This window comes from Diabrotica virgifera, chromosome 8 (genome assembly GCF_917563875.1).
Source record: "Diabrotica virgifera virgifera chromosome 8, PGI_DIABVI_V3a".
Lineage (NCBI taxonomy): Eukaryota > Metazoa > Arthropoda > Insecta > Coleoptera > Chrysomelidae > Diabrotica > Diabrotica virgifera.
The window spans coordinates 140,517,350-140,544,137 of NC_065450.1; the positions used below are offsets into that span (position 1 = coordinate 140,517,350).

General features: G+C 32.1%; 1 protein-coding gene and 1 long non-coding RNA gene across 2 annotated transcripts in view; both read left to right on the plus strand.

The window, feature by feature from the left end:
* LOC126890278 (transcription termination factor 2-like) overlaps positions 1 to 26,788 on the plus strand; it is a 128,345-nt gene that overhangs the window by 61,042 nt on the left and 40,515 nt on the right. The gene's annotated exons all lie outside the window — the stretch shown is intronic.
* Positions 1,646 to 4,193, plus strand: LOC126889390 (uncharacterized). Its single transcript, XR_007700013.1, has 3 exons — positions 1,646 to 1,980; positions 2,039 to 2,240; positions 4,035 to 4,193. It is a non-coding gene; the product is annotated as an uncharacterized LOC126889390 (long non-coding RNA).

Consider the following 26,788-nt stretch of genomic DNA (forward strand, 5'->3'; position numbering starts at 1 on the left):
CGACATCCGGATCAACTGTTACCCAAAAAATTCGTGTTCTACGGGCCAAAATACATAATAAAAACTTGGGTAAGTCCATCTGAATACAGGAGGCCGTTGTACCCCCCCTGGCGACAGGACTAAAATGACACAAAATCTAGGCATCGGATAAAAAAGTTTATTTGAAGAAAGTGTATTTTTTGTTCTTCTTAATGGCGGTACAGGCTCGTTTTTTAAATATTGTATTTAATTGCAGAGTAATTTCCACATAATAATATATTTTTCAAATTTAGCTCTGTACCACCATTCTTTATTATATTACGAATACGTGTGCCAAATATCTCGAAAAAAATATTTAGAATTACAGCCGCAATCTTGGTCCGCGTTTTTGCTACCTGTTGATCGCTACTGTTCCCTCTTAAATGTAACTACGTAGATTTTTGACAACCTCTGAGTTAAGATAAATGCAAACTATGTGAATATAAAATGACAATTGGAAATAATTACCTATCTTAGTATAAGTATAATTACACTTGTTAAATTAGTATTGGAGTAGCTCTTACATGGAGCACACCCACAACTTACATCTAGGTTAAATAACAACCCTTCACCAAATAATAGTACAATTGTAATACGTACAGCGACGCTAAATACTACAAAACGAATGAACAATAATATAATTAATGGAGGATTATTCACAATGAATAATATCCGTGACTCTCAAAGAGTTAAATAGGCACCAGCCTCATTAAAGTGAACCTACGGTCTACTTGATATAATATAAAAAATCAGTTGCTTCAACGCGTAGTCACAAAAAAATAATTGCAATTGAAATGGATAGCTATTCAAAGGGAATAGCGTCCAGAGATATACTTTAAGTTGATTAAATGAATTTAAGTAAACAAGTTAAGCAAATAAGTTAAGTTAAATATAATGATTGACTAAAGAATTTAAAAGTTGTATGAATAAGTTAATAAATTAGCAAATTAAGAGAAAAAAATATAAATTTAAATTGATAAGTGGAGACAAGCAAGGTTAGTAATAAAAATATAAAGTTAAATAAGTAAATAAGTGGTACAAGTAAATTTATGATAATATATAAAGGTAAAGTGAATCTCATATGGGGAAAAGATGATCTGAGCTCAAACCTCTTTGACCAGAGAGTTTGCCAGTTTGGGGAACACTATCAACTATTATAGATATATGAAAAAAAATGCAATCTAAATCTTGAAACAAAAATATGTGCGATAACTATAAAACTTAATGATGTCCTGAATATTATAAAAAAAATTAACGTGGTGTAATGGTAGAAGTAACGATCAACTTGCAGATACCAAGTGTCCCAAAACAAACCCTATATGGTTCCCAAGAGTGTCCTTGTTACGGATTCCAAAATCCCTGGTAGTTGAATTAGCACAGGGATTATACCAATTAATAAAGATGCCCTTCTGGGGTGCAACGTGCAGAATACAAAGACATGTATGTGGGAGGTTCTCCAGGCTGGTCTCCAAAACAAGAATCTACAGGTCGAGCAAGTCTCGTAAATTTCACGATTGCGAGCCACGCTTCACGCAACCGTGTTTGCGTACTTGTGTTTCGAGTTGCGTGGTCGTGCGGAGTTATATTTACCAAATTTAAATATAATCGTTTCTACTGATTCATTCTCAATATGGCTAGTGGGTGTAAAAGATAAATATTATTCTATCTGTTCTTCATGAGTTTTAGATAATTTTAGTTGTATTTCTTTGTAATTTTGTGTTGTACAAAGATTAATTTAACATTTTCTCTGGAAGTATTAATTTAGAAAGATAATATGCTTCATTGGTGTTGTGTTTTGAAGTGTGAAATGCAAAGTAATTGTGATAAAGTCAAGATAAAGTTCACTTTTAAACTGAACTAAATAAGGTATCTGAGAGACAACAATGGTTAAATGCAATAAAATGTACAGGTTTTACTAGCGAAATGAAAATTCTCCTGTCTGCTGTAATCATTTTATATCTGGTAAGTTACAATTACAACAGTAACGATTTTTGAAGATGTTAACATTTTAATCTTATAGGAAAATAGGAAAACCAGCCGACTTAATCGATAATAACAATCTCCAGATTGGGTTCCTTCAATAAATATGGGCTATAAACACAATGAAATAAGTTCCCCAAAATCTAAAATGGAGTGGTATCAAAGGAGAATTAAGGAAAAAATATTCATATTGAAATTATTTATAAGGCACTGGACTGTCTTAAATTCTACAATAATACTAGGTGGGTAAATGATTTTAGACATTTTTCATTAAGAGTAGATTAAGATTAAGTAGATTTTCATTCAGTAGATTTAAGACTTGTTTACACGGGTAGAGTAATGATGCAAGTACTTGATAGAGTAGAGTAACTCTACCTGTAAAAATGCTCAGCACAGTAGAATAGTTGGTAGAGTGTATAGTTGGAGTTAAAGTAGAGTGACTAGCAACCTATGGCAAAGTAACTACTCTATGACCACCACTACTGCCAAAATGTCTACTCGGCTGCACACTCTACCTATGGAACACGCTCAATTATGGCAGAATAGAGCAGGTAGGAGATTACATGGGGGCGCTGTCATTCTGGCTGGAATTGTGTTTTGTGTAAATAGTGAAAATGAAGTTCACCGAAGATGAAACTTTAAAACATGTAGAGCTATAATACGGCAAATACCAGTGTTTATGGAATTTAGGTAGTGCATACTACAGGAATAAAAGTTTGCAGCAAGCTGCGGAGGATGAAATCGTCGAAAGAATGGCAAAGGGGGCTTTGGAGTAAACGAGCTTAAGCAAAAAATTAAGAATTTAAGGTACACTTATAATCAAGAGTGTTTAAAAATACAAAAATCGGTTTCACTATACTAGCATCAGTACTATACTTGTACTCTCCTCATGTGAATGGTATCAAGCCATTTTTGGTAGAGTACTACCGCTACTCTACTCTCCTCAAACCTCTACCCATGTAAACAAGTCTTTAGAAACAGTGGAAAATGAGGTAGCTAGTAGAGTAGTAGTAGAGTAAAATATACTGGTTTAGCAAATTACAATGTTGGTTAATACAGTAGCGATCAACAGGTAGCCAAAACGTGTTCCAAGATTGCCACTGTAATTTTGAATATTTTTTCGAGGTATTGGGCACACGTATTCGTAAAATAATAAAGAATGGCGGTACAGAGCCCAATTTGAAAAATATATTAATATGTGGAAATTACTCTGTAATTATACAATATTTAAAAAACGAGCCTGTACTGCCACTAAGAAGAACAAAAAAATACACTTTCTTCAAATAAACTTTTTTATCCGATGCCTAGATTTTGTGTAATTTTGGAACTACTAATGAAATAAAAAATTTTAGTAGTTCCAAAATAACACAAAATCGGATAAAAAAGTTGTATTTGAAGAAAGTGTATTTTTTTGTTCTTCTTAATGGCGGTACAAGCTCGTTTTTTTTATATTGTATTTATTACAGAGTAATTTCCACATATTAATATATTTTTCAAATTGGGCTCTGTACCGCCATTCTTTATTATATTAAGAATATGTGTGCCAAATATCTCGAAAAAATATTCAAAATTGCAGCCGCAATCTTGGAACACATTTTCGCTACCTGTTTATCGATACTGTTTCCTCTTAAGATAGTTTTAATAGTTATTTATGATATAAATATTAAAAGTACAATTTTAAGACGCGCATGTGAAAGTTAACTTGAAAAAATAATTTTATTAATGTTTTGACTTCCACATCAGATGTTATTGTCAAAATACAAAATATTCATTATTATTAGGTTTATTCTAGCAAACAGTCAAACTAGTCAAAAACCGTCAGCAAACAGTTGGTCAGTAAAAGAACATAATACAGTCACCAGTGCGATCCCCTCTACTCGTGCTGGTCCACTATTCGCTGATGGTTTCAAACTGTTTGAAACTGATGCTAGAACAAACCTATTATTATTATGCATATCATTATCTGTAAATAATATTTCTTCTGATTGTTAATTGTAAAGGATAGAAAAATTACCATTTATTTTATTTTTTTTTAGAATCAGCTGAGAGAAGTGGTCTACAAAAAACCAGGAAGGAAACGGAATATGTGGCTACGAAAGGCAAAAGAAAGGTTTACAAAGCAAATGTGACACATTTTTTTGAAATATTTAGGAATATCAGTAAATTGCATTAAAAAAATGTATGAAAAGATTTTGTTCAATAAAAATGTTTATATTTATCAAGGATGTATTATTTGGTATGGCCACATATCGTCAGTGATGTAATAATACATCCTATCTGTTTTTTTTCATGAGTTTTGTATGAGGGACTAAAAACTTGTCTTAGGGTCACCTCCTGTTTTCATATGATATTTTTTGACTTGTTTTGTAGTAAATTAAACTATCTATGAACTACAAAACAAGTCAAAACTTACATATGAACACAGGAGGTGACCTTAAAACATGTTTTTCCATCTCTCATACAAAACTCATGAAAAAACAGATAGGAGGTATTGTCACATCAGCAAGGATGTACAGTGATGAGTGCCCTAATAACCGGCAAAATATGGGCAACATATTTAGTTGTGAGATAAAAAGAAATGAAACTAGTCGAGCTGGGAAATTTAGCGAAATTAACCTTTAAATTTACATTATATTGATCCCACCTTTACACATATCGGAGGAGTATGTCAACTAAAACTGTCACTGTGACAGTGGTAGTTTCCAAACTTGTCTGATACATCTGAAGGTGGTACACAATCAATACAATCTAAATGTATAAGTTAATATCGCTAAATTTCCCAGCTCGACTAGTTTCATGTCTTTTTATCTCACTACTTAATACATCTTTTGTGCTATTTTGCCGGTTATTAGAGCGCTTTTCACTGTATTTCTGGTATATCCAGGGAATGTCTACAAAATATATTTTGAATGTCCAGAGGACATTCATGGAATGTTCCAATAAGACATTCAGGTAATGTTTAAAATGCTGACACAGGATTTTCCTGGGATGTTCAGGGAACATGTTTTCGGGGATATTCCAGGAATTTTTCAATGTCTGTGTACCTTCTATGGACCTATATGGAATATTTTGGTGTTATTACCGCCGCACTCCACTTGCGATTTGTAATCAGGAGGATTGAACACATTGTTTCAAATACAAGTCAATCCATTTGTGACTAAATAATCATGGATTGACTTCTATTTGAAAGAATGTGTTCAATCTTCACAATTACAAATCGCAAGTGGAGTCCGGCGCTTAGGGCTACTTCCTCTTTGGTATTATGTATTATACTACAGAAATCAGGAACTTTCCTTCTAAATATATGTATGCATCTTGGCCATCAAACATATTCTTCGAAACATTTTTTTAAGGGGTTACATAGGTCTTGTGGGTAAAAAAAGTGACTTTTTAAAAAAATTATATCTCGAAAACTAAAATTTATTTTTATTTATAATTGGAACATGTAAAAGTATAGTACTTAAGGTAGTCTCAAAAAAAGTTTCAGCCAAAAATATTCATTTTTGTAGAGTTTAAGTTTTTTTTGCGTTGGCAGCATAACTAAGTCCAGTCTCATCTGAAATCAAAAAGTTTCTTGTAGTTTATACCTCTGGCTAGAATATGAACGAAGGAATTAAAAAAAAATTAAATTTAAAGATTTTACATAAGTTTAAAAACATTTTTGACCCCAATTTTTCTCATTTTTAAAGTAGTTTTTTTTTTATAAAACAAAAATGACCTCATCTAATAAAAAATCCTTTGTTCATTCACTAGCCAGAGGTATAAACTACAAGAAACTTTGATTTCAGATGAGACTGGACTTGTTATGCTGCTCACCCCAAAAAAGGGCTGTTGTCGAAAAATTGCAGTCAACTCTACAAAAATGAATATTTTTGCCTGAAATTTTTTTGAGAGTACTATACTTTTACATGTTTCAATTATAAATAAAAATAATTTTTAGTTTCCAAGATATAATTTTTTTAAAAAGTCACTTTTTTTACCTGCAAGACAACAACTTGTTGATTTCAAATTGTAACAGTTGTTTTGCAAAGTATGCTGCCCTCTTGTATTTTCTGTGTTATCTTCATCATACAATTACTTCATCTAAAAATTTTCTGCGAAAAAAAAATAAAACAAAAGTTTAACCACCTTCACACCACAGAATCAAGTAATCAAGTTACACAAATTTTCAAACACCTCACCTGACACAGCGTCTCAAGTACGATTGCGCGAATTGGTAAATATAACTCCGCACGACCACGCAACTCGAAACACAAGTACGCAAACACGGTTGCGTGAAGCGTGGCTCGCAATCGTGAAATTTACGAGACTTGCTCGACCTGTAGATTCTTGTGTCTCCAAATGACCTGGCTTGGCGTAAAATGGTCGCTCCCAGTTGTGAGGGGAGCTGTTGGACTGCTTATACGATTTAAAATTTCTCCCAAGTGGCTAAAAACAAACATTTCCCGTTTTACTTTCAATGTAAGAATCTAAGGAAAGGTAAAAAACAAAAGAAAAAAGGAATGCGATCTGTTTTTTAGGATGAACAACTAAAAGAAGATCATTAGCAAAAACTCTGATGGATTTGACCTTGATTCACATTAGTGGCACATGAATTTGGGATTTAAAATTTAAATTCAATATTTAATACAGAATATGATCTTTATCTGGAAACAATATTTCTATAAAGAATATTTTTTTATTATTAAAAATGATATGGGATAATGTAATATGTTATAAAATTTTAGAAAAATACTGGCTTTTGGAACGAAATTTAAGGTGGCTAGAATGCACACAATCTAATAGATTTTAGAGAATAATGAATGTAATCTGTAAAATTTGAATTGAATAGATACTAAGTATGAGGTTGACATAACCCCACAAATTAAATGAGATAATTTACAGGATACATAATCTTCATCTGAGTGTATATTTTCGAACCATGGATAGAATTACAAAATACTAAATTCAAAGATGAACTTCGATTCATAAATTTACAGAAATAAATTCAATAGGAATCGATATTATTACATGATGACGGCTGTAATAATAATACTCGGGTATTTATTAAATATTACAGTCGAACCCGTTTATTGGAATAGCCTTTGTACCAGGCAAAAATATTCTTATAACCGGGATATTCTAATAACCGATCATTGGTGGCTAGTCGAAATAAGTGTACCGAATATACGTAATAATATTATTTACATACTATGCCAATGTGTAGTTTTACATACTATGCCAATATGTATATCATATATGTACACCTACATAATCAGTATATGTAAATGGTTTTAGGTCTTTTTACGTCAATAATACAGTAGTGTAACTACTACTTATCTATGTATGTGTTAAATACCAAATTGCATTATATTATATATGTGAATGAATACAGTAGCAGTAGGTAATTAATATAAAATGTATGCAATATGTAGATATGTAAATATTTTCTTATTAAAATGCATATAACAAAATTACTTATTTTTTCTTGAGAAATTATCGGTAATTATAGCTTTTTGTTGTTAATCCGTGCGGTCATCCTTAATCCATTGGTTGAATGGAACTTTTATTGGCGGCAAGAAATGGATGAATTGAATTTAACAAAGCCATAAGCCTCTCTGGGTGAATTCTAAATAAACTGCTTCTAACAATTTTATAGCAGGCAACAGTGCCTTTGTGTAGACAAATAAAAATTACTTTATGACCCATGTATTTGTCGGCTAAAAATCGAATTGGTACTCGTAACAAAGTAATAAATATTTATTACCCTAATAATATCTAATCCATAATCCTTGACGACTGACCATAATAACCAAACATAATTTAAATTTTTAGTAAAATTGTAAAAAAAACATAGTCCTTGACCTGCAAAATATGCTAATAAGCGGTATTATCTAATTAGAACCTATTCCAATAAAAGGATAAATTTATTAAGGAGTAAATGGAAACGTTTCGGGAACTCGAATTTATATTCCATAAACCGGGATATTCCTATAACAGGGATTCTAATAAGCGGGTTCGACTGTATATTTAATAAAAGAAAGATTTACAATCTACGTTACATCTTATATGTTCTAACCTCCTAACTTCTGTCTAACTTCATTGTGCCAAGTCACGCCTCTTCTTCTTTACCATGGCCTATTACTACATCTCCCCTTTTTCTCTCTTTTTTTTTTACAAAACTTTAATCAAACAAAAAAACTATGCTAATACAAAATACAATCAAAGTAAACTATACTGATATAAAATATAATCAGAATACTTGGCAGGCTGTATGATAGTACGTGATGGTCTCATGCTCACATCAGTATCACACTCTGAACTGCCAGAACTCTGAGCTTTACTGCAACTAGGTGTATCAATATTGTCATCACTTAAATTCTGAGTTTGCCTAATATCAGGATCAATTTTTGACTTACGCAAGTGATAGCTGTTTCTTCTTAAGATGTTTTTACCATTATCAATTAAATAAGACCTTGGAGCCTCATGTTTATTTACAATAACAGCTGGACTCCATTGATTATTGTCCTTGTACACCACATTTTCACCTTGCTTATATTCGGGCCTATTTCTTGTCTGCCTATCATAATATTCCTTATAAATATTATTTCTTTCTTCTAATTTTGACCTAACTTCTTTGATATTATCATTTTGCTTTTCAACAAATGGTAATTTAGTTTTAAGTTTTCTGCCAAATAAAAGTTGAGCTGGTGACCTCTTGAGATCAGTAATAGGAGTATTACGATAGTTCATTAGAGCAACCCACATGTCATCTGATTTTTTAATAATATTTTTAGATATCTGTACAAACCTCTCAGCTAAACCATTCGATCGAGGATAATGGGGGCTACTAGTTTGAAATTTAAACTCAAATTTATCTGCAAACTTTTTGCATTCGTATGATCCAAAAGGCATATTATCAGCTATAATTACATCTGGTATACCATGTGTTGCAAATATCTGCTTGAGTGCATTTATGACATCAGACGATTGTTTACCTCTTATAGGGATTATTTCTAGCCACTTCGTTAAATAATCAGCAACAACCAAATAAGCTTTGCCACCATGTTCCATAATATCAGCACCCAATTTTTGAAATGGCAATTCCGGGATGTCATGAGGTATTAATGGCTCTTTACTATTTGCATATCTATACTTTTCACAAATTTTGCAACTCTGTATCTCATTCGCAATATCCACACTCATCCCTGGCCAAAATAAGATATCTTTTGCTCGATCTCTTGAACGATTTATACCAAAATGACCTTCATGTACAATTTGAAGCATCTCTTTTCGCAAAACTTTAGGAACAACAATTCTATCATTGAAAAATAAAAGATTATCATTAACAAACAACTCAGTTCTTAACTTGTGAAAAACTTTCATCTCTCCTTCATACTTTGTATTTTTCCACCCTCTCAGACAACATTCAATGACTTTACTCAGTACATTATCTTTTACTGTTTCTGCTTTAAACTGAATCTTTCTAGTATCACTCATTCTTAAATGCTTTTCTAATGAATGCACCATTTCATTCATATCGGCATCATTCTCCACACTTTCATCACTTACGTTTCTAGACAAATAATCAGCAATATGTAAATATTTACCAGGTACATACTGAATTTGTATATTATACCTCAGTAGCTTCAGTTTTAGCCGTTGCAACCTAGGAGAACTAATTTGACTTATTTGCTTACTCATGATACTTACATTAGGTTTGTGATCTGTTATGAATTTTACAGAGCGACCATAAATATAATTGTGAAATTTTTGACATGCAAATACTACAGCTAATAACTCTTTCTCTATAACAGCATAATTTTCCTCAGTACCTGTTAAACCTCTAGAAGCATAAGCAACAGGCCTTCCATCTTGCATTAGACAACATCCCAAACCAAACTGGGACGCATCTGTTTGAATTACAATATCTTTACTAGAATCAAAATTCTTTAGAGATATATTTTTAGCAAGTTCCTGTTTTATCATTTCCAGTGCTTTACTGTGAACTCCAAGCCACTGAAAAATAACATTCTTTTTCAGTAACTGATACAGTGGGCTTGCAATCTCACCCAATTTTGGAACAAATTTTCGTACATTATTTACCACACCAAGCAGTTTTTGAAGCTGTTTCTTGTTTGACGGATTTTTTAGCTCATTTATAGCCCTCAATCTTTCATTATCTATTTTCATACCATCTTCGCTAAAAACGTGTCCCATATACTTCACTGTCAGTTGTCTAAACTGAAATTTTGATTTCTTAAACTTTACACCCTTTTCCCTAGCTCTATCAAACACTTTTTTAAGTGTTTTGTCATGCTCCTCCATGGAATCAGATGCAATTAATAGATCATCAAAATATATAATAACATTTTCAATGTCACCAAAATTTTTACAATTTAATTTTTGAAAATATTCTGGGGCCAGATTTAGACCGAATGGTAACCTAAGAAATTTGTAACACCCAAATGGAGTTGCAAATGTTGTTAAGGAACTAGATTTTTCATCTAATTTAACTTGATAAAAGCCATCTTTAAAATCTAATACTGAAAAATATTTTTTTCCTGACAGTTTCGAACTTATTTCCTCTAAACTAGGAATTTCAAAATATTCCCTAACAATACATTTATTAAGCTCTTGAGGGTCTAGACACAGACGCAGTGAACCATCTGGCTTCTCAATTATAACTATATTATTAACCCATTCACATGCTTCTGTTACTTTGGATATAATATTTCTACTTTCTAATTCACTTAATTTCTCTTTTAGCTTATTTTTTATGGTAAATGGTACTCTTCTAGCTGGTCTAGCTACTTGAATACTATCATTTTTTAATTGTATTTTACAAAAACCTGTGAATGTGCCCATTCCCTCAAATACATCTTTATATTCTAGTAATACTTGTTCCTTATTAGTATGTTCCTCATCAACATTCACACTCTGTGTTTCTTTAATTAAGTCAAAAGAATAACATGTTTTTAAACCCAAAATTGGCTGGACTTTTAAATCTACAACTACAAATTCTAAATTATAATTCCTATCTAACCTCTTACAATTTAGAGTAATTTTCCCTAAAGGTTTCAAACGTGTACCTCCATAAGCTTCTAACATAGTATTACACTTTTCAATTTTGTACTTACTGTTTCTGAATAAGACATTTAAGATATCCTAGGTAATATATTTACTTCTGATCCAGTGTCCATCTTGAACTCAATGTCTTTGTTGTTTATGTTGACCACTTCGACCCATTGATTACGATTTCTACTGTTAATTGCTCCAACTCCTTTCACTGTATGCACAGATATGTCATCATCTGTTGAACAGCCATCAATGTTCTCGTCATGTCTTCTAATTTCTTTAACTTTTTTAACATTCTGCCTTTTATATCTTTGCTGATTGGACATTTCAGCAAAACAGGCATTACTAAAGTGATTTACTCCACCACATTTAAAGCAATTTTTTCCAAACGCTGGGCACTGGGCAGCTACATGTTTGCGTTTGCAATTTTTACACAAAAATTTTAACTCACTTTGTGTATTTCCACTTTCTTGTCTATTTTTTACTGCATTTACTTCCAAACTTTCATTGTTTCTTACAGATTCCAACTGCCTTTTTGTTATTTCAGAGTTTCTGCATATCTCTATTGCTGTTTCAAGCGTTAACTTTTGAGCATTTAATAATTTTTCTTGAACTGATAGATCATTTGTTCCTAAAACTAACCTATCTGTCAATATGCTGTCTTCCTGTGTATCATATTCACAGCTTTGTATCAACTTTTTTAAATCACTAAGATAACTATCAAAAGGTTCATCTGCAGCTTGAATTCTTCTATTAAATACAAAACGTTCATATGTTTTATTTCTTCTGGGAGCACAATACTTCTTAAATTCTGATATGACACTATCAAATTTATTAGGTTCTGGTATTTTGAGAATGTTATATATATCAACTCCTTCCGGTCCAATCATATTTAAAAACAAAGCAATTTTTATTCTATCGGCTTTGTCATCTTTCTCAGTTGCAATAAGATACATTTCAAAATTTTGGTAAAACCGTCTAAAATTTTCATGAAGGTTTCCCTCGAATTTCATGGCTTCTGGCACTTTTCCTTCCATTCTGGATAACTGTACTTTTGGCTCTTATACTGACTGCGCCATGTAATAATAATACTCGGGTATTTATTAAATATTATATTTAATAAAAGAAAGATTTACAATCTACGTTACATCTATGGAGACCTGTAAGAAGGAGTGGAAACGCAATGCACCGTTTGTGGGCTAACTTTTCAACCTCTAATTCAACTTTCAGCAATCGCCGCTAGAGGCGCAAGTGTTCGAATAGGTGCTACAAATACATTAGCTCTTATGGACTTATTTAATATTTAACTCGTTTTATTTTTGTTTTTAGCGTAATTAGACATTAATTTATTGGTGGATTGTAGCTGAATATGTTTTATGCCAAAAATAAATTATTTTAACCTTATAACATATCGACGTGTGGTAAAAAGTGTATTCTTTATATACCATTGTAGATGGAGATGTGACATCAAATTTAAATTTGTCATTACTTTAATATGTAGGACAGCTTATTTTGAAGCGGAAATATTTTGTCACATTATCTAACTGCCACATTTATATACCAATGGTATTTCAACTGCAAATTAATTTTTTAATATCTTTGTAACTGATATCAAAAAGTTTGTTAGTTGAAAAAATTGACTTAACTGTACGTAATTGTTTTTAAAAAGTTTAAAAAGTTATTTAAATAATTTGAAGTTTATTGATCAATTTTTTTTAATTATTCTTTTTATCAAAATTTAAACTGTTTTTCTTTTGAATAGGTACTTCATTTATCTATATTCTGAAAGCTTACCTATCAGATGTTTAAATTTAGTTAATAAAAATATATGTCTATAAACTACGCAGACGATAGTCTGACTTTTATAAAATTAATGTTAATTTTTGTGAAATATTTTGTCTCAAAAAATGCATTGTTTCGACAGAAAAACTTTCAAGATCGTCCTATTATTATCACTATAATTTTCAGGTTAAAATAAAAACCAATAATAGGCACAAATTTTATTTACACCGAAGGAACTAACATACAAACGAATAGGTTTAATCCACGAACGTTATAAATAACATAAAGACAAATCTTTATAAAAAGTCTTTATTAACTTCGTTAAGTTCCCTTTTGAATTTTTTATCGGAACGATAACTCGATATAAATCCCGGTACGAAGCAAGTTCTTTTAGTGTAAGCTTTCTTGGCACTCATATTTAAATAATATTAACCACCAAAACCAATAATCTTATATTAACTACGAATAATTAATTATTTTCGAAATTTTCACATTCACTCCAATGCAAAAGTAGCATCTATTTCTACGCCACCGCCGCCCTAGCGAGAAACCAAGCAAACAGGCAAAATTGTGTACAAAAATTTCAAGGTCGTCCTATCTCGATTCCTCTCCTCTGTGTAGGTCTCCATAGTTACATCTTATATGTTCTAACTATGGAGACCTACACAGGGGAGAGGAATCGAGATAGGACGACCTTGAAATTTTTGTACACGATTTTGCCTGTTTGCTTGGTTTCTCGCTAGGGCGGCGGTGGCGTAGAGATAGATGCTAGTTTTGCATTGGAGTGAATGTGAAAATTTCGAAAATAATTAATTATTCGTAGTTAATATAAGATTACTGGTTTTGGTGGTTAATATTATTTAAATATGAGTGCCAAGAAAGCTTACACTAAAAGAACTTGCTTCGTACCGGGATTTATATCGAGTTATCGTTCCGATAAAAAATTCAAAAGGGAACTTAATGAAGTTAATAAAGACTTTTTATAAAGATTTGTCTTTATGTTATTTATAACGTTCATGGATTATACCTATTCGTTTGTATGTTATTTCCTTCGGTGTAAATAAAATTTGTGCCTATTGGTTTTTATTTTAACCTGAAAATTATAGTGATAATAGTAGGAGGATCTTGGAAAGCTTTTCTGTCGAAACAATGCATTTTTTGAGACAAAATATTTCACAAAAATTAACATTAATTTTATAAAAGTCAGACTATCGGCTGCGTAGTTTATAGACATATATTTTTATTAACTAAATTTAAACATCTGATAGGTAAGCTTTCAGAATATAGATAAATGAAGTATTCAAAAGAAAAAGCAGTTTAAATTTTGATAAAAAGAATAATTAAAAAAAATTGATCAATAAACTTCAAATTATTTAAATAACTTTTTAAACTTTTTAAAAACAATTACGTACAGTTAAGTCAATTTTTTCAACTAACAAACTTTTTGATATCAGTTAAGTACAAAGATATTAAAAAATCAATTTGCAGTTGAAATACCATTGATATATAAATGTGGCAGTTAGATAATGTGACAAAATATTTCCGCTTCAAAATAAGCTGTCCTACATATTAAAGTAATGACAAATTTAAATGTGATGTCACATCTCCATCTACAATGGTATAAAAAGAATACACTTTTTACCACACGTCGATATGTTATAAGGTTAAAATAATTTATTTTTGGCATAAAACATATTCAGCTACAATCCACCAATAAATTAATGTCTAATTACGCTAAAAACAAAAATAAAATGAGTTAAATATTAAATAAGTCCATAAGAGGTAATGTATTTGTAGCACCTATTCGAACACTTGCGCCTCTAGCGGCGATTGCTGAAAGTTGAATTAGAGGTTGAAAAGTTAGCCCACAAACGATGCATTACGTTTCCACTCCTTCTTACAGGTCTCCATAGTTTCCACTCCTTCTTACAGGTCTCCATAGTTCTAACCTCCTAACTTCTGTCTAACTTCATTGTGCCAAGTCACGCCTCTTCTTCTTTACCATGGCCTATTACTACAACGGCCATCTTCGTCCTTTTTTTTAAAACCTTTTTACAAGTAAAAAAAAATTTATCAGATATAGGGCTTTTCATTCACAGGCATTTGTTTCGAGCTTCTGTCATGTGTCACATAATTTAATCCTATCCAAGTCATACGTTATTGGTATAGAACAATGATACAAACCAAAGACGTATGGCGTAGATATATTAATATTATGTGACACATGACAGAAGCTCGAAACAAATGACACTCGATGAAAAGCCCTATTCTTGTTCTCATGATCATGATCATTTTTCAGTGCGTCATTAATTATGACGTCATATACTGTATTGGGTGTGTCGAGACTTATTTCATGTAATTATTGACGAATCTGACAGATGCCAGAATCGTACTTTAGATGAAAAGCTTGTGGAATTAAACTAATTAGTAATTTAGTAGATTTGATTTTTACACCATATGTTAACATGTAGGTATTTTTTATAAAGGGGAATAAAATTAAAAAGTAAACAATATTGTTAATTAAATTTATAAATATGGAAACATTAAAAAATGACACAAAACTATCCATACACTGTGTTTTTATCTTCTTCTCTAGGTGCTGTCTCCGCTTAAAAAGTTGGTAATCATCAGAGCGATCTTTATTTCTGAAACCGCGGCTCTAAATAATTCATTGTTATTACATCCAAACTAGGTCTGGATCCCGCGTATGAAAAAAAAGTTGATTAATAGCAAGCTGAAAATTTGTTAATAGCTTAAGGGTGTCTAGTCGAATAAACTTTGATATATGGGAACACTGAAACAGGGGTAGTTTTAATTGTGGAACAGGTTAAAAATTTGGAACGGTCACAGCACGAAAACGGCACATTTATTTTGTCCGACAGAACAGACTTAAACTCTCCGAACAGAGATTAAACTCTCATGAAAAAATCAGACTGCTATTTATTACCTGTCATAATTCCTGTCATTTGATATATTCTACATGTTCCACTCATTAAAACGCCCATTTGGTGATAAATAGCAGTCTGATTTTTGCATGAGAGTTTAATCTCTGTTCGAAGAGTTTAAGTCTGTTCTGTCGGACAAAATAAATGTGCCGTTTTCGTGCTGTGACCGTTCCAAATTTTTAACCTGTTCCACAATTAAAACTACCCCTGTTCCAGTGTTCACACATATCAAAGTTTATTCGACTAGACACCCTTAAGCTATTAACAAATTTTCAGCTTGCTATTAATCAACTTTTTTTTCATACGCGGGATCCAGACCTAAACCAGTTCCTAAGGTTTTTTAGCCATGAGTTACGTCTCCTTACTATGGATATTTTTCTTGCATAATGACCTGGAGTATAAACTAACTTCTAACGAATTAAATTCTAAACCAAAATACAAATCTAACTTTTAACGAACTAAATTCTAAACCAAAACACAAAATAATGCACAAAAAAGTTGTGAAACACAAGGGAAGTCGAATTCGAAATTTCAAAATGACAGGTACACAAAATACTGACCTGAATAATAACGTCACTTGACTCTTTGACACTTCTAAAAAATGGCCAAAATGGACGAAGTTTTCGTCAAATGTTCGTAATACGTGTATTTGATTGGCTAGAAAAAACGCGCATTCTAAATATCAACGAATCAAACGTAGGTTAGGAATAGACATCTTATGTATATAACCATTGTAATGCTGCATTATTTTTGTGTTTGATCACGGAGCTACCGCTTTTTCCGTCTCATCAAACTTAATGCATTAGAGAGAAATCGAAAAACTGTGAAGGCCCCGTCTCACCATCAAATAATTGACAGTTATTTGATCAAACTTGACAGTCAAACTTGACTAGTGACACAAACTATACATACTAACTGTCACTTTGTGTCACTAACTGTCAAGTTTGATCAAATAACTGTCAATTATTTGATGGTGAGACGGGGCCTTGACGCACTGAAAAATGATCATGAGAACAAGAATAACATGACTTCAATAGACGGCCGGAGTGATGACGTAGAAGTGTCAATTTTTATTGACATATATGTCAGATTTTTTCCAAACCTTTCCAAACAAACGTTGTTTATGTAATGTGGCAAATTTGTATTTTTTATTGTTTTTTCAGTTTTCACAGAGAATATTTCCGTTTTTTGCATTATGTAAGTATTGTTATAGTTACTACAACAATTTTACAAGGTTGTGTAAATAATAAAGCATGGCCTTTTATGTTGAATACCCAGTAAAAATAAGCAACGGCAAATCTAGGGGATTTTTGTTATTGTATGATGTAGTTGGAAACAATGTTATATAAGTGTCAGATGTCAACTAGAAGTAAAGTAAAACATGCACAAACCATACATACTTATAGACGTTTCACGACCATGTTAATCTTTCGGATCGAATTAACGCCATCTCTTGATTGGAATGGGAACTAAATTGACAAATTTTAGTTACGTGAGAATTTCAAATTATAAATTTTGCGGGATTTTTGATGAAATTTCGCAGGAAATTAAAACAACAGAAAGACAATTCAATGTTTTATTCCATATTTTACTGAAAACTTCAAATATTCCAATTTGTTTTCAAAATGATAAACACTACTGCTATGTGTCACGTGAAAGCACTGATGTGTATCGAGTTGAATGAAAATTTTTGAAAGAATCTTGTACATAGGATGACTGTTTAGATAAATATTACCTTATAATCTTTTACAAACTTCCAAAAATATATAGGTCCGAAATGTTGATGACACACTTGTCTATTGGAATAATAATATGTTTCAGGATCTATTACATTGTTTTTTTAATGTGGAGAAACACAACACGGGATGATCAATGTAAACTAAAAATTTTACTCATAAAAATGGAGAGGTGGTTAATACACTTATTAAAATTGTGATTAAATCTAATTAAAAACGTAACACCACTATAATAAAATAATTAAGCCACAAACTGTAAAATAAAAAGTAAATAATAAATTAATTTAATTGTCAACTGTCAGTTGTTAAATATGACAAGAGAATTGACTGACAGCGACATCTCTGGATTGGAATGGTAACTAATTTGCTGTCTTGACCTTGACAATTTACGTGAAACGTCTATAAGTATGTATGGTTTGTGAAAACATGTGTCAAAAAGAAAAATAAATGTTGATTTTGATGTTTAAGTTATTTGTAGAATTATTGAGTTTTCTTTTAAAATAAAACTGACTAGAAGTACTTCGGTGTTTAATTAACATCCACGCAATTCTGCAAAACATCAGGTTATGGCCCAGATCACTTGTTTTCGTGAGTATTTCGCCAGTAAAAAAAGTCAGTGTTGAAGAGCCTGTGTCGGTAGTTTGCCGCGGCCAACGAAAATAAAAAAGAAAAGCTGAAAAAAAGGTGAAAAAGAAGCTCGAGTATATATACATAAAAAAAGAAAAACATAAATCCGAAAAATGGAAAATTCATCGGCTGCGTTGAAACTTAGTGGTGGTGACAACTGGGTAGCCTGGAAATTTCAAACAAGGGTAGTGCTAAAAAGCCGTGGTTATTATGACATAGTAATAGGAAAGTCTGTGAGACCGAGCACTACTGGAGATGACCAAAAGAAATGGGATGCTGGTGATTCAAAAGCACAAGAATTTATAGTAACCAGAATAGAGCAAGGCCCTATGACACACATTTTATCCTGTGAGACCTCGAAAGATATGTGGACAAAGTTGAAGTCTGTCTACGACAAAGAGTCAGAGGTGAGCATTCATTTAATGCAACAAAAGTTTTTTCTCTTGGAGTTTTCATCAGGTAAAAATGTTGCCTCATTCATATCACAGCTTGAAGAGATAAAAAATAAGCTAAAGCAAGCTGGTGAAGAGCTGTCCGATAAAATGATCATGACAAAAATACTTATGGCATTGCCAGAGGAATATAAGCATTTTCGGTCCGCATGGGAATCCGTACCATCTGATAAACAAACTCTAGATGAACTTACATCAAGACTACTTATCGAAGAAGAAAGAAGTAAGTCAGCACAGGGCAGCACAGCATTGGCGATGAAAAGTGATACAAGCAGAGAATTTAAAGGGCAAAAGAAAACCAGGTTAAAGTGCCATTTTTGTGGCAGAGGTGGCCATATTGCGAAAAATTGCTTTTTCAAGAAGAAAGAGAGAGATAATAATAGCCAGAAAGACATAAAAGTATGCAGTCAATGTAAAAGACGAGGACACAACTTACAAGAGTGTTGGTTTAATAAAAATAAAAATGAAAAACAACAGACAAGCAGAGAAGAAAATAAAATTGACAGTAATGCATTCATGGTATATACTGGGAGTAAGAAAAATAAAAATGAATGGTGCTTGGACACAGGAGCTAGCGAACATATGTGCTGGAATCAAGATCTGTTTGAAGAATTGATAGAGATAAGCTATAAAAAACAAGTAAAAGTCGGAAATGGAGAAAAATTACCAGTTAAAGGTATTGGAAAAATAACTCTATGGGCATTTAATGGTAAGAAATTTATAAAGTCAACCCTGTCAGATGTATTATTTGTGCCAGATTTAAAATTTAATTTATTCTCAGCTGGATGTGCCTTAGATAAAGGTTATAAGATGTTTTCAAACAATGAAAAATGTGAATTTTATAATGACAAAGGAGAAATAAGAGCATTGGCAACACGGGATAACAAATTATACAAAATGTTATTCTCACAAGAACAAAACACTGAAACCTTTGCAAATATTTTAATTTCGGAACGCACCCCTAACGAAAACTTGTCTGAGGGTCAAGTTCAAGAAAACAGCTGTTTAGTAGATGTATTTTTATCAGAGTGTAATTCTGCAAAAACAACAGAAAGTTTGAGAGTTTGGCACTGCAGACTAGCACATCAAAATACTACATATGTGAGAAACTTTTTAAGGCAAAATAACATTGATTTTATAGACGAAAAATTCGTGTGTGAACAGTGTTTAACAGGTAAACAACACAGAATACCATTCAAGTTAAGTGAATCAAGAGCAAGTGAGCCATTACAATTAGTGCATACAGACGTATGTGGCCCTATGGAAGAAGAGTCTTTAGGGGGAAATAGGTATTTCCTGTTGTTAAAGGATGACTATACAAATTATAGGTACACGTATTTCATGAAAAATAAATCAGAAGTTAAGAAACACCTTAAAAATTTTATATCATTAGCCGAGAGAGAGACAGGCTACAAGATGAAAACTTTACGATCAGATAACGGTTTAGAGTTTATGAACCAAGAAATAAAGGAGATGCTTGACTATCAAGGCATAAAACATCAGAGATCAGTAGTGTATACGCCTCAGCAGAACGGTAGGGCTGAGAGGGAAAATAGAACCCTAGTTGAATCAGCCCGAACTATGATACAAGGGCAAAAGTTGAATAAAAACTTGTGGGCAGAGGCCATACATACAGCAGTGTATGTTTTAAACCGAACAGGCCCTAGTAGCATAAAAAATGTGACACCTTATGAATTATGGTACAAAAAGAAAGTCAATAATATTTCTACACTCAAGAGTTTTGGTTCTAGAGTATCAGTGCATGTCCCAAAAGAGAAGAGATTAAAATGGGATGCAAAAAATATGTTTGGTTTCTTTATTGGCTACAGTGAGGATGTAAAAGGTTACAAAATATTTGTCCCAGACAAAAATAAAGTTGAAATTCATCGAGATGTCATATTTTTGCCCGAGAAAACCATAGAAATAAAAAATGGGGAGACAGACATGAATAAAAACATACAGATGATATGTGAGGAGATAAAGTCAGAAGAAGATGACAGTGAAGCAGAAGAACCTCAAAATAATAGAGAAGAAAGCAGTGAGAGTGACCTCGAAACTGATAGCAGTATTGAAGATGTGAATGAAATAGAGCAGGAGCATGGATATGACCTGAGAAGACATATAAAAAGACCCTCAAGATATGATGATTATGTTCTGGATGATGACGAAATGAGTTTGTTGACTTTTAGTGATGATGAAGAACCCCAGACGTATGATGATGCAGTGGCCAGTAGTGAGTGTAAAAATTGGAAGAAAGCTATGCAATCAGAAATAAATGCGTTGCTAGAAAATGAAACATGGGAGTTTGTGCAAAGTAGTGATGGTCAAAAAGTCATTGAGTGCAAGTGGGTGTTCAAGAAAAAGAAAAATGAAAATGGTAAAGTAGTGAAATATAAAGCTGGTTTGGTAGCTAGAGGTTTTCAACAAATTGGTATGTGTTTTAATGATATTTATAGTCCAGTAGCAAAATTACCATCAATAAGGATTTTCTTAGCCATGTGTAATACTTTTGATATGAAAATTCATCAAGTAGATGTTTGTAGTGCATTTCTAAATGGGGATATTAAAGAAAATGTTTTTATTTCACTCCCAAAGGGATTTAAAGAAAAAGAGGGCACTATTTGCAAATTAAGAAAATCCTTATATGGTTTGAAAAGTTCACCTAAAAATTGGAATGACAAATTTCATAATTTGATGCAAAATTTGAGTTTTTCAAGATCTGAATATGAATATTGTCTTTATATTAAAGTAAATGAAAAAGGTAGGATATACATTTTGCTGTATGTTGATGATTTGCTGTTGGCAGGTACAAATGATCAAGAAGTTGAGAAAATAAAATACATTTTAAACAAAAACTTCAAAATGAACGACTTAGGTCAAATAAAACATTTTTTGGGTATGTGCATAACTCAAAATTTGTCTGAAGGCAAAATAAAAATTAATCAAACTGTTTACTTAAAAAATGTTTTGAAGAAATTTGACATGTCAAGCTGCAAGCCATCAACAACACCAATGGATAATAATTTTCACCACGATTTTCTCAAACGAGAAAAATCTGAGAGCATAGAGATAGAAAAGAAATGTAGAGTTGCTATAGGATGTTTGATGTATGCAATGTTATGCTCAAGACCAGATTTGTGTATAGCTATAGGTATATTAAGCAGGTATCAAACATGTGCAAGTAACGATTTGTGGGTAGCAATAAAAAGAGTATTGAGATATATTCAAAGCACAGTTACTATGAGTTTGATATACTATAAACATAAATATAAACAGGAAAATTTGATAGTAGGGTACTCAGATTCAGATTGGGCAGGTGACCGTACTGATAGAAAATCTACATCAGGATATGTATTCAAAGTTTTTAATTGCACGGTGTCATGGGCATCACGGAAACAGTCTACAGTCAGTTTGTCCTCTACTGAAGCTGAATATGTTGCACTAAGTGTATGTGTGAGTGAAGCATGTTGGCTAAGATACTTAATGTATGATTTAAAAATAAAACCTGATTATGTAGCGGTTCTAATTCATGCAGACAATCAAAGCGCTATAAGGGTTAGTAGAAATCCGGAATTTCATAAAAGACTAAAACATGTTGATATTAGATTTCATTTTGTACGAGATAAAATTAAGGAAAATATTGTTGTATTAAAATATCTTAATACAAGTGACCAACAGGCTGACATATGTACAAAACCATTAGGTTTAACTCTGTTTAAAAAATTTAGAGAGTTGCTAGGTTTAGAATAAAAAAATTAATTTAGATCTAGGAGATTTACCGTTGAGGGGGGGTGTTGAATACCCAGTAAAAATAAGCAACGGCAAATCTAGGGGATTTTTGTTATTGTATGATGTAGTTGGAAACAATGTTATATAAGTGTCAGATGTCAACTAGAAGTAAAGTAAAACATGTGTCAAAAAGAAAAATAAATGTTGATTTTGATGTTTAAGTTATTTGTAGAATTATTGAGTTTTCTTTTAAAATAAAACTGACTAGAAGTACTTCGGTGTTTAATTAACATCCACGCAATTCTGCAAAACATCATTTTATATAAATAGCAATAAAATGTATGTATGGGTAAAGTAAGGTTTAGGAGACCGAATTAAGATAGTGAAATTAAAAAAACACTATAATTAAACATAAAAAATAGCACAGGAAGCAAAATTTTAACTTTATACTAATTAAAAAGTCTTGATATTCGGTAAACCCTATCTTTTCAACTTGTTTACAATCTTTGTTTGGAACGTGATCATAACACTGAATATAGCCGCAGTTGGCCGTGACGTCACACTCCGGCCGTCTATCCGCTCCGAGCTTCGCTGGTATCGCCACCTACCTACAACATTACTAGTATAACTTTTACCGGAAATTTTCTGGAAAGAAAAAGTGTTGCCTATACTCTGTGAGTTTCGCTGGTATGGCTGCTATCCCCATCTAACGGTTGACTAGTGTTTCTATTTCGGCCGGAATTTTAAAGTGGACAGTAGAAAAGCAAATAATAGTTGTTTCAAACTTATTATTTAATTCTTATCGTGTAATATTTACAACGTAAAGAAGTAATTGGATTGTAATCGATAATTAATAGCAGTAAGTACAGAATTTATTATTCATTATGATTATTTTTAAAATTTTGCTTATCGTTTTGACGTTTATGTTGACAACTAATATTAGAAAAAATTTATTCTGCAAAAAAGTATAATAATTTAATATAATTATAGTATAATATTTCTTAAATATTAACTTATGAATGACAGTTAACGGCATCCTACGTTTGCTGTGATTGGTCGTTATCTTCACGCATTCAAATTTTGTTTCAGGATTGGATTGTAAAATTGAAACCGTCAAAATTCGAGAGTGTCCTAACTGATCCTTTAGCTCAAATTTTTCTACCGTTTTAAAATTAAAATTGTGTTTACTTATTTTTTCTAATTGCATCAATCCATTTTTGTCGTTGAATCACCTTATGCTTAGCGACAGGAAAGTTGTTACTATTATTGTAACCAGTATTTCGACACTCTTTAATACAACAACTTTCGTGAGACATTTAAAAACTATAATATGCAACTCTTAATGCAGAACGTCAAAAAACAAATTTCCAGTAAAGGTTTACAAACTTGTCACTACTGGCGCTCGTGAATTTTTAATTATCCCCTCTACCCACGAGCTCACAGCGTATAGGGCTTTTCATCGACTCTCATTTGTTTCGAGCTTCTGTCATATGTTGTATAATCTGTGTATAATATTAATATACACGGATTATACGACATTTGACAGAAGCTCGAAACAAATGACTGTGAATGAAAAGCCCTATTCCTCCGGGATCTCCCTATACTTCGTCTCCCAGCTCTTCCCAAAAACCCAAAACACGACTAATAATTTGTAACTAAATATTACCAAATATTATTGACTGTAATACGTACAACTCTTGACATTTCCCATTACATTTGAGGAAGCAAACTATATAGAGTCATCTAGTGGTGTGCGGTGATAACCAGAGCAATCTAACCTTACATTTGTATAATTGCTTTATTATTGTTTTTGTATAAGTAGTGTTTGAACTATTTTTATTTTAATTTAATTTAACAAAATTAGCTCGTTTTTCAAAAATGTATAAAATTAAATTTGAGTGTTTACATCAAATTTTATATTTTCAAAACGTAGTTTCACTTCAAGCCGACAGTGGCGCTAGCGCGCTAGTGGCAACGTACTTCCAGATTTCTGTGGGAGTTGGATATATTACAGTCAATAGTATTTGATATTAATTAAGAAGCTTGACTACGTATTAAAATTTCCGTTATTCTCGATCAGTCATCTGCCACTTGTTTAGTTGTTAACCCATGCCCCCCGATGCCCCGGAATCTTATATGAACAAACGGGGGAATTTCCCCCATCACTTTCACACCGGTCAGCTAATAAAGAGAAATGACAGCCTGTCTCGCTCACGAAGACTTTAACCAATCATTTATGTTAACACCATACCTGAATGTCACAAATAAAATAATCAAACGAGGCCTACGAGGCTTAATTCGGCAATGCCAATTCTGTCAAAATTAATGACATTGACAGATTGACAGTTAGTGCAAATAATTTTCCATTAGTTTACGGTTTTTATTGTATTATCTTAAAAAAAAAACAAAGAATGTCAAGAATGATTTATTTGAAACATCACTTATAAGTGTTTAAATCGTAAAAATTATTGTAAAAATGGATAAAACACAATAAAAAGTCATGATTCTCATAGAAAACGAAGTCCCGCCAGAGCAGTCCCATCACAAATTATTCGCAATCCTTTTTTTTTAGGTTTTATGAGATTTTCGTAGGTCCGATAAACAAAATTTAACAGTAACTGAATTAGTGAGAAGAGAAGTCCAAATTTGAAGGCAGATGAGCCAAAAGACTATTTTTGATTCCTTTTTGTAAATTTTAAAATTATTTAATGTTGTTTTATAATCAAAATTTAACCCTCACGCACAAGTTGTACATATAACTTCAGTGAGGAACTGAGTTTATTTTATATGTATTTATTTGCTACAAATAAACTCCATTATTATTAACGATTTATTCTTAGTAATTTCCTTAGATAAGTTGGTTCCTTATCCCTTATCCTTCATTTCTAAAGTGTAGTTTTATTTTAGTTACTAAAGAAATTTTGTGTTGTGTTAATAAAAAAACTAAACATGGTTTATTATTGTTGTGTACCGTTGTGTACAAATCATAGAAAAGTTAGGAAAAATGCATACGTAAATAGTAATTAGTTTATAACTGTTTTATCTGAAACAACAAATAAATACACGTACCTATATTTAGAAAAAACATTGTCTAACTTTTTTTGTATCCCTTTTCCTTACTAAATTTGACAGCAAAAATAACATTTTTTGTAACTTGAGAATTCCTAATAATTTATGAGTATTACTTAGATATTATTTAAATAAAATACTTTAACAAACTTAATAAGTTCTGATATTTTATTTTAATAATATAGGTGAGATCATTTCTTGTAAAATAAAAAGATATTTTAATTGGTTACGAAAGGGTCCGCAACCGCAAGAGGCGCTGAACGGATGAAATTAATGCTTGTCCATTTGAATTACTCGCCAAATGGTGATTAGTTAACACACCGGTCGCAAGTGGCCAAAGGAATAAAATTTTTACAGTGAGTTGCCTATCTATCCGGTAATACTATATTATTTATCTATTCTTGTTACCTGTTCGAACTCACCAAGCCAAGTGTCAATACTATGTCCGGTAATACTATATTATTTATCTATGGCCAAGTGTCACATCCTTCCCCGTCGTTCAACGACGAGCCTCACAGAACAAGACTTACATGACAGCGAACGGTGTCTACTGCCAACTGAAGAATTTGTTCCAACTAATAGTTAAGTATGATGTCAATCAAAGAATTATGGTATTAGACAGTCAATATTAGACAGTCTTGGTCTTGGTCTTGGTCTTGCGCCAATACACCTGGTCTTGGTCTTGGTCTTGGTATTGCACTCTCGGTCTTGGTCTTGGTCTTGGTCTTGCAGCAAGAGTCTTGCAAGTCTCGCAGTTACCCACTAGCCTATTGTTATTGTTATTTATTTATTAAGCGTTACTTTAGATCTTAGAAGAACGTACAGTTCGCAGATTCTAAAAGTACCGGTAGGGGATGGCGTCTATTCGCAGTACTATAGTCGGTGTAAGAGAAAGTATTCGAAATCATGAACTAACCAATTTTATATTATTTGTTATTTCATTATTTTGAATACGTTCTCTCTTTACACCGACTATGACTATAACACTACGTATAGACGCCATCCCCCACCAGCACCTTAAGAATCTGTACACTGTAACAGAATACTTAGGTACATTTTAATCTTGAATTAACATAGGCATAGTAATGACCAATAAAATTCATAAATGTCTAAACTGACATAGGGTCAGGTGTGACCCCACGATCTAAGTGATGCGTGCCAATGCTCTAACTAATTGAGGTATTCATGGCCCACGTGTCTGTTTCATTTGCATTTAATAAGCTTACATGTGCTAAAGCATGGTTAAAATACAAAAAAACCAAATTAATGACATAAAGTTTACTGTATTTCAAAGACTATTATTATCTGTCTAGAAACTATTAAAGGAATTGATCGACCCTCACCTTATATGAAATGGAATAAAAGAGTTATACAATTTGCCATTTATTTAAAT